Below are 9,942 nucleotides of genomic sequence, written 5' to 3' on the forward strand. Positions count from 1 at the left end.
AAAAGTTTCTGGAATCCAGGCTTCTTTTCAGTGACAAACTCGCTTGAAATATACAGTTTCCCTCTGGAGGATTTGTTTATTATGGCTCCATGTTTTACTAACTGTCAACTGGAGAAGCAAAGGCAGGAGTCTGGGCCAAGTTCATGGCATTTGTCTTCCGGGGATACCACACAGCTCCGGGGACTGAGCGGAGCTACATCCTGCCTTTACCCTGGAGCAGCCGTTCATCATTCTACTGTATTTTGTGTAGAGTCAATCATTTTCCAATCAGATAGTTTCCTTACTTTCATTCATCCTAACACCGTACTTCTACACAATCAGTCAGATTGGCTGAGCAGAAAGACTAGCCCGTTCATCAGTGTCTGGAAATGCCAGAGGTACTTTTAAAAAAAATCCTGGAATGCTTTTCAATGAATGAGGCCAAGCATCCATCCAGAAGGTTCTGCCCGTGAATACGCCAGATGCTATAGCTGGGCTGCCGGCTCCTTGGGCTGCTCATGTTGGACTGTGAAGGCCTGAGTTTCCCTAGTCACCTCTCTACCCTGCAGTGGGCCAGCGTGGAGCAGAGGAAAGAGCATGGGCTTTCATGACAGTTTCCTTACCGGCTCTGTGACTTCATTTCTCATAGTTGGCACTCCGTACAAGCTATTATTATTGACATTTATCAGTGACCAAATGTCGCCAACACTAAGGCATTAGCCTCTAGTCCCTTGCTACTCACAATGCATTCACAGATTAGCTGCATCTTCATTACCTGGGAGTTCATGAGAAATGCAGACTCTCAGGCTATACCGCAGAACCGCTAGATCAGAACCTGCATTTTCACAAGCTCCCCAGGAGATGCCCATGCACCAGTCACATTCGAGAGTCATTGCAGACTAGTTAATCAATACTTCTTGCCTCCCTGAAAGGGCCAACCCACCCACTCTGCTGTATTCAAAAGGGCAATCTGTCCTAGCATTCTCCTTGTGGTGAACATCTTTCTACCACCCAAACCTAGTCACGTGGTCAAATCAAATATGAATTTACTTAATGGGAGCAAGGGGACAGAATATTTGACACTGAGTTGGACCAGCACCATGTTTAACTCCTATTTCATAACCATTTTGTTTTTCTCTTTTTGAAAAGGGTGAAGAGTTATTCTAAAACGGTTCACCTTTCCAGCCTAGTCATGGATAAGACTGTGTGATAGCTTTTTATAAACTTCTCTGCCAAAACATTTCCTTTAAGAAAAAAAGATTCCCTAGCAGATACCCCATAGGATTCTGCCCCCTTCCCACCATGCTTCTGGGGCATCAGTCACTTTACTGACTGATGAACTGGCCCATATGACAACCTGGCCTTCCCCTTCAGTGAATGTTATGGGTCCCACCTTAAATTCTGTTTCTTTCGGCTCCCCATGTAGGACACCAGGCCATTTTCAAAGACAGCTAGTGAACTTGACCCACCATGCATACTTGCCGGAGAGCAGCAACTCTTCATCAGGACCGACTGAATTAGAAGCAGAGGCAGCATGAGCATGCACGCTGGCGTCCCCTGTGCCAACAGAGACAATGTTTACAAGAAGTTCTTTGCCTCATTTTTTCTATACTAAGGGCTTAGCAAACTACTGACCTGGTGGCCTGCTTTTGTACACCACCAACTCCACATATGGCAAGTTAAGAATGGTTTTAAATTTTTAAAGAGTTGTAAAACATCAAACAAAGAAGGCTACAAGACAGGACCCTACGTGGGCTGTAAAGTCTAAAATATTTACCATCTGGGTCTTTATAGAAAAAATTTCTGACTCCTGAAAGGAAAGAAACAATCTCTCACCCCGTCCACCGATTCTAGCAGAAGTGTTCCCAAGAGACACGTGCATCCCAGAGGCAAGGGAGGTTGGGAGACCCCTATTGACCAGCCTTGAATCATATGACCCTTGGGTACCTGGGGGCAGGACAGGAGTTCTCTCAAGGAAAAGCGGGTTGCAGTTTCCCCCAAAAAAGGGGCGAGCCGGGCAAGCCAAAACAACAGATATTCTGTAAGAAACATATGTCATTCTTAAAAGAGAGCCATTTCCAAAGGTGTGGACAGTGGTGAGGGATGGAGAACACTGAGATCAGCAACAGGAGAAACAGGTCTGAAGGGGTACGGAGGGAGCCATTAACTGAATTCACAGGAGCTGTGACCATGAGATTGGACACTGGGCTGGAGAGAGTGGGAAGAAGACAGAAACCACCAAACCGCTGCCTGGTGGGGAGGAAGCTCACACTGTCCCATTCTCCAGCCTCCTGCCAGTGCCTCTCATTAGCCACATCCAACGAGAAGCCAGAGGGCGCATCCCAGAGGTCAGTCTCCCGGGCATGGAGCATGGTGGAGAAGTGTGTGGAGTGGATCGGGAGTGGCGAGTGGCAAGAATCCAGACAGCGTGCACAGAGGGAACAAGTTTGTGCTCTGACGGTACTCAGAGCTGGCCTCACGGGTGTACAACCGGTATGACCACGGAGGGCATGAGTTTATAAGGGCCCCACACTTGGTTCAGTGCTCTCCTATCACCACCTTAAAACTCTTAATTTTTGAACAAGAGGCCCTGCATTTTAATGTTGCACTCAGCCCCACAAATTTCATAGCCCACCCTGACTCAATTCTTATGACTGCGTGATCTCAATGAGTCATTTTAACTCTTCTGACTTTCAGTTTCCTGATCTGTAAGATGATTTTAGCTGCATTTTCCTCTCAGAGTTGAAGAGCAAATGAGATTTGAATGTAAAGAGCCTGCTCGAGAGAGTGAGCCATCAACAAGGACAGTTTCCTTCCTTTCCTCAAAGTGCTATTTCTCCAGCTTTCCTCGAAGATGGACCTTAACAGCTTTGGGCAGCCACATCAGGAAAGAAGAGCATGCTCTAAAATGCAAGGAACGTTACTAGATAACCCACGTAGAAAAAACCCTGGTCTTTTCTCAGGCCGGGAGCTCAGAAGGGGAAAAGTGAAAGAAGAGCGGAGAGCTAATTGGTTGTTTTGGTTACTAGTCATCAAAAGACCTTTAGAAAGAATCTTAAAAATACCGTAGTTCCCTTGTTTGACTTATGAGGAAATTGAGGCCCATACATATCAAACGCCTAGCCCAAGGTCACAGATGTAGTAAGGAGCACAGCTTGACTTCAATCTAGGGTGCCTGGGGCCAAGTCCAGTGAGCTATGGACTTACTACTGTTAGATTAATTAAACTAGGAGGCCATTAGACTGAGGTAATCTTAACCTGTAAATGTTTCAGGTTACAAAATCAAAACACTAAGGGCAACCATTCCTGCTTCATACTACAAAAAAATTCAAGTCATTTCCTTTCTTTGCTTCTGTACTTTCTGTATTGAAGTCTGTCCTCTGCGTCCTGCTGGCAGAATACTCCTGACCACTTCAGGTTTGGCACTCCCTCACTCAGATAGATAAATGCTCAAATAAACTCTTACAACTTTTAATATGCCTCAGTTTATTTTTTAACACAATGCATTGATGCTCACCCCAGAAACTGGACATGGTTTGATTTAACTATAGGCTTGGGAATTATTATCAACTTGTGGGGATACTAATTGTCCTACAATGCGCTTTTTCTCCTCCACTCCCTTCCCCCTCCAAAAAATCCCCCACCCCTTTCTTCTTTTGTATTTCCACTTCAAAGAAACTCAGGTTTGTATTTCTTGAGGAGCATGTATTGGCATCATGGATGCCAGGGGCCTTGAAATGAACAGCCTCAGGAGTCAGGTGAAGCGCACGACACAATGCCCTGAACACACTGCAGTGCTTAATGAAACCTGGATGAAAACTTCATTTTCTCCACATAATGACAGGGCTCGAAAATATTCGATGTTTTGTGAGTCTCGCTAATGTGAAATAATTCTGTTCTTACTGACTCATAGATTTTTCTGCCTGCCTTGGTACCTAAAGGCTTTTTGCAATTCTCATTAGAGGTTTTGGGGTGTTTTTTTTTTTGTTTTGTTTTTTTAATGCAAAATTGTCTTCTATCCCACAGCAAGCTTTAATGTGGTGAGGACAGTCTGTTTCTCCTGGCAACATTGAGGAAACTAGCCGAACAGGGGTCAGCTGAGGAGTTTGAAGAGAAGCCGTGGTAATCTGTTAAACAAAGCTGGGAATTCTCTGAAGAATGTTTAGCAAAGATACTACAGTTTGAAGTGAATAGGAGGGTTTTGTTCACAGGCTCTGCCTTGCTGTTAGATTCAAAGAGTATTCAGCCCCAGGAACGAACATCAATGTCTTACTTGGAGCTTAACCACACGCACAAAAGGCTTCTTTTCTGCCCACACTGAGCTGTGCTTCACTGGAGAAAAAGTTCATCACGCCTGAAAATATGTACCTTTGCCTTTGATCCAAAGCAAGGGCTATATCAGCACAAAGACATCATATCTTCTGTCTTTGGGAAAATGAATTGTCAAGGCTTTTGCTTCCGAAAGGTCAACAGAAGGTCCAAATGGTTCCGCAGACTGAGAGCTCAGAATTTGGGCTGTGGACTGGCGGTCGGGGTCCTGTGTCGTATTGGTTCTCAGCTTTATCACTAGGCCACATTGGTGACCCCAGACAAAGCCCTTAAACTCTGTATCTTTATTCCTCCATTTGAAATCAGAGGTAATACTTGCTGCCTACTTAACCTCAAAAGGATATGTGAGGATTAGCCAGTTAAAGGTTGCCAAATGCTTGGAAATCAATGGAGAGAATAATCTATATGAATATCAAGTATTATTATCATTCCCCTCGGTCTTCCGACTCTCTCTCTCTCTCTCTGATAGGACTGTGTCCTGGGACACTCAGTGAGCATGACTCATGGTTTTGCTGTTGCAGAAAATGGCCTTCTCCTATTATTAAATGATTTGTTTGAAATGGATCATTTATATATGGTCAAGGGGAGGTTTCCAAACCAAATAATCCTAGACTAGACTGTCAGTGAGTCACACCTGGCAAGTGTTCCTTTGGGTTTATCTTTAGAATCCTGTAGACAGCAGAAAGCAACCCTTTTAAGGTAAAATAGTAAGTGTAATTTGAAAAACATTTGCCCGTTAGTGAGTCAAAGCTAGTGAAGTATAAAAATAAAGTCAACATAGGGTCCTTGTTACAATCTTTAAAGAAATTCCCCTTTAAACCAAAACAATAATCGTACTTTACATTTCACAAACATTGCCCCTCTAGTCTTAACAACCACCTGTAAAATGAGTATAATACGATTTGATCATATTGTACTCATTTTATAGTTGAAAAAAATTGAGATGCAGAGAAGTTAAGTGATTTTGCACAAAGTAATTTAGCTAATAAGTGGCAAAGCCGGGACTAGACTTCAAATTTCTGTATCTTCTGGATCCAAGGGCAGTAGGCTTTCCCACTACACCTTGCTATTTATTGTTTGACTATGGCCCAAATGATGTTAAAAGTCCCAACCTTGTTGCTTTGGTCCTTCGATATATCTTTTTTTCCATACCACCAAACCATTAACTCAATTCTGGCAATATCTATATGGAGATATTGCCAGATTCCACAGGTTAAGTGTTCAATCCCACAAGACTTCAGTCCCCCTCCTTTCACTTCAGAGGCCAATCACAAGTCCAAGTTGTCCCCTGTGCTTCTGACCTACTAGCCAGAGGCTCCCATGACGTCTTTCTCAGGTTCGATTAATGTGCTAGAGCGGCTCACAGAATTTCACTTACTAGATTGCCAGTTTGTTATAAAAGGATATAACTCAGGAACAGCCAGATGGAAGAGATGGATAGGGCAAGGTACGGGGAAAGAGTGAGGAGCTTCCACACCCTCTCCAGGTGTACTACTCTCCGCAAATCTCCACGTGTTCACCAACCAGGAACCTATCTGAAGCCCATCCTTTTGGTTTTTGTGGAGGTTTCATTACATATGTATGATTGATTAAGTCATTGGCCATTGGTGATTGAACTCACTCTCTAGTCCTCTCCACTCCCTGGATCTAGGTGGGGTGGGACTGAATGTTCCAACCCTCTAATTACTTGGTTGGTTTCCCTAGCAACCAATTCCCATCCTTTGGTGACCTAGAGGCTTTCAAAAAGTCACCTTATTAAAATGACAAGAGATATCTTTATTGCTTTTATGGCTTAGGATATTCCAAGGGTTCTGGGAACTCTGTGCCAAAAACAGTGGATGAAAACCAAATATATATTTCTTATAAATTACAATATCACAGTACCCTTTCCTTTACTTCACAAATTGTTTGGACCCATCCAATGTACCTAGCCTAGTGTGAGAACCTCATGGAAAGCCTAGAATAGAATGCCCTTTCAAGACCACTTCCTGTGTGCTATAGGATCGTGTAATGCCAAATGCACGGAATTGCGTAGGGAAAACTAGGAAGTCAGGACCAGGAATTCTTATTAGAGCAGGATTTGTCTACTACTCAAATTCCACCCACACTGTTGCTCTGCTATGTCTACAGTGAAATAAACAGTTGCTCTATCAGGAATATTTGGTAGGCCCTAATGCAGAGATAGAAAATAGTCATCATCTTGTGAGATATACTGAATATTGTGATGTGCCAACCAGATTCTTCTTTCAGAACCAAGGCTGTCATTCCCCCAGATTCTGAGGAACTCTCACCTGAGCTTCTCTCCAGGAATTGGCAACAGCTAAAGGGAGCTGACCCCACCAAAGTCACCCTCCCTACCAGGTGGCAGGATGTCTGAGTTGTGGGGGGTGGCGGGGAGATGGTTTATAAAGGTCCAACACCCATGCCTCCGGGCAGGAGAACTCTGAAGGACTATCCAGACTGTCTCTTAAGATTGGTTGAGGCCTTTGTTGCAATTGAATGACAGTTCAATTTCTTTCTAGGCCCAGCTCCCTCACTTCTTATGGTTATTGTTCCTGAAAGTATTCTCCCAACAAATCTCCTGTACACAAATCTAAGAATTTCAGAGTCTGTTTCCTAGGGAACCTGACCTGCCACAGATGGCACCAGAAGACAACTGAGAAAGCAGACTTCCGCCAGATGGCAATGACGACTCCCTCATTGGTGAGAAACAAAACATTACTAGCCCTTGGCATGTACTTGCAGTTCAATCATTAAAACTTTTACCAGTGGTGAACTGAGATGGGATACTTGGGGAAGGGAATTGCACTAGCAAGTACAGTATTTTTGGCATTTGAGAGTTTTGTGGTAAATGCTAATTATAAGGACTGTGGAATTCGATGATTGCTGCTAGGGTCCATCCATGCATTAGGGGAAGTCAAAGAAAGGCTGAAAGTAACTAACCATCAATATAACCATCAACAAAATGTGAAAGCCAGAGGGCTTCCTTGGCAGGATTTAAAGAAATTCTCATCCTATGCATCAGGAAGACAGAAAAACCTGAGGATCAGGGCCAGGATATAAGGGTAACAAAGCCCCATGGAGGTTGAAATTCATTTTGACAGGTCTCCTATGCTAAGGTCATGGCCCTGTTTGGGAAGGAGTGGGACCCTAAGATTTAGGATAAGGAATCTAAATCCTCAGATGTGACTGGACTCTCTGGACCTGGGTAAAAGGCCTATTCCTCCTTGTTAAAGGCCATTTCTTCTCCATACTCAAACATGATGCGAAGACTCTACCTTACAACATGCAGTCCTCACAACCTCCCCCTCCCCCTTGTTATCACCAGAAAAATTATTTAATGTCAAATCACAACATAATCCTGCTGGGGAAGTGCTGGGATTACAAAATGAGGAAAGGGATACCTAAGGAAGTGAAGAAGGTAGCCAACATTACTGGCAAGACCCATCAGAATATAAATGGACTGAACTCTTGCAGGTGCTGGATTAAGGGAGATGGAATATAAAGTTGGATAAAACATAGTTTGTAGATAGCGGAGCACTCACCTTTGCTGTAGGATTTAAGATCCTGGCAAGAACCTTGGTGGATACACCAAGAAGGACCGTGGGCAAGTTATGGAAGAAGAGATCCAAAGGCCCAGGCAAGTGGGCATACTGAAGTGGTTATATTATGCGATGTCAAAAACCTTGTTAGTTTATTACGCGCTGTGAGAGAGTTCAGAGGACATTCCGTTTACCAAAGAAAATGGAATTCCCTGGGGAGACCAGTTATGTTAAGAATCACCCTGGTGGCTGACCTCTGTAAACCAGGACTGATTTTAGAGGATACCATTGCAGAATTGGCTCTCAGATAGCAAAAGACTGATAGATTCCTACAAAAAACAGAGGCCAGGTGGTAGCTCTTAACTATCAAAGCAAAGTAAGCTCAATTATTATAAAGAGAGGCAATGTTGGGGGAGGTGACATAACTCACATAGTTAATGAAAACCAGTGTTTCCAGGGTCAAGACACTGAGCAGGCAACAAGGTTATTTCCCAGTCTACACAACAAAAAGAAACAAAGGCTAAGAGCTACTGCCCCCGTAAAATGTCCCAATCTCTGCTAAGTTTCTGGACCTGATCCAGTTCTCAACCAGTTCCAGACTTGATCCAGTTCTCAACCTAGATCCAGTTCTCAACTGAAAGAAAGGATGGATCTCATGAGAAAAGGACCCTGCAAGACCATGGCAAGTACTATTGTAATGATTCTCTGTCCTTCTCCAGAAAGATCTACGATTATCAACTTAGGGAACCATGTACAGGGGAAAGGGGAATACTCATTTCAAAAACTGGGTGTTAACATTGATGCCTGGCTCACAGTAAGTCAATTCAGTGTATGGTCCCAATTAATGGTCATTTCTCTAGTCCCTGAATGTATAATTGGAACAAGGAGTTGGCAGAACCTCAATATTCATTCCTTGGCCTTTGAGGTAAGAATTATCATAATAGGAAAAGCCAAATGGAAGCCTGTGGCATTGCCCCCACCCTAATCATCGACAAGATATTACATCAAAAACAGTATTGCATCTTAGCGAAGCCGCAGTCGTAGCCTCCGTTGTCCGCACTTTGCCATGCCGCCCAAAGACGACGAGAAGAAGAAAGATGCTGGAAAGTCAGCCAAGAAAGACAAAGACCCAGTGAACAAATCTGGAGGCAAGGCCAAAAAGAAGAAGTGGTCCAAAGGCAAAGTTCGGGACAAGCTCAATAACCTAGTCTTGTTTGACAAAGTGACATATCACAAACTCTGTAAGGAAATTCCCAACTATAAGCTTATAACTCCAGCTGTTGTCTCTGGGAGACTGAAGACCCATGGTTCCCTGGCCAGGGCAGCCCTTCAGGAGCTCCTTAGTAAAGGACTTATTAAATTAGTTTCAAAGCACCGAGCTCAAGTAATTTACGCCAGAAGCACCAAGGGTGGGGATGCCCCAGCTGCTGGTGAAGATGCATGAAAAACAGGTCCCACCAAATGTACATTTTGAAAAATAAAACTTTATTAAATAAAAAAACACACAAAACAACAGTATTGCATCCTAGGGGAAATGGCAGAGATTAGGGTCAGTCTTGAAGACCTAAAGAATACAGAAACCTACCCCCTATCCCCATTTAATTCACCAGTCTTGTACCTACAAAAGCCAGATGAATCCTGTAATATGAGAGTGGACTACCACAAATCAATCAATAGTAGTCCCAATTGTAGCTTCTGTACCAAAAGTGGTATCTTTGCTGGAGCAGATTAGCATGGTATCTATCAATAGCATGCAGTCATTGATCTTCATGAGATAAACAGTATATACTTATAATCTTGCCCCAGGGCTATAATATAGTGGGCATTCCAGAAAACCATACATTTGTTTTCTTTGTTGGTGACATTGTAATGCGGAATCTCAGCTCCTGCTCCCCACACAAGAACGCAGGGTATGGTGAGGCCAAAAAGGAACACCAACCGAGCCATGGATGGGGGTTCATACCACTATATTCTCGTTCATACCACTATATTCTCGCTGGAGGGAATATAGTGGTATAGTGGGTTGGAGATACAGGAAACTGGCTTCACACGATGCACAATCCACAGTCCGCTTCTCTGCCAACCAACCCAC

The 9,942-nt window shown here is 43.6% G+C and overlaps 1 pseudogene; it reads left to right on the forward strand.

Moving 5' to 3' along the window:
* The first annotated feature begins 8,907 nt into the window (after positions 1 to 8,907).
* Positions 8,908 to 9,294, forward strand: LOC109453308 (small ribosomal subunit protein eS25 pseudogene; annotated as a pseudogene).
* Positions 9,295 to 9,942: the final 648 nt, after the last annotated feature.

Source organism: Rhinolophus sinicus, chromosome 17 (assembly GCF_057876585.1).
Source record: "Rhinolophus sinicus isolate RSI-liver-muscle chromosome 17, RSI-T2T, whole genome shotgun sequence".
Taxonomy (NCBI): Eukaryota; Metazoa; Chordata; class Mammalia; order Chiroptera; family Rhinolophidae; genus Rhinolophus; species Rhinolophus sinicus.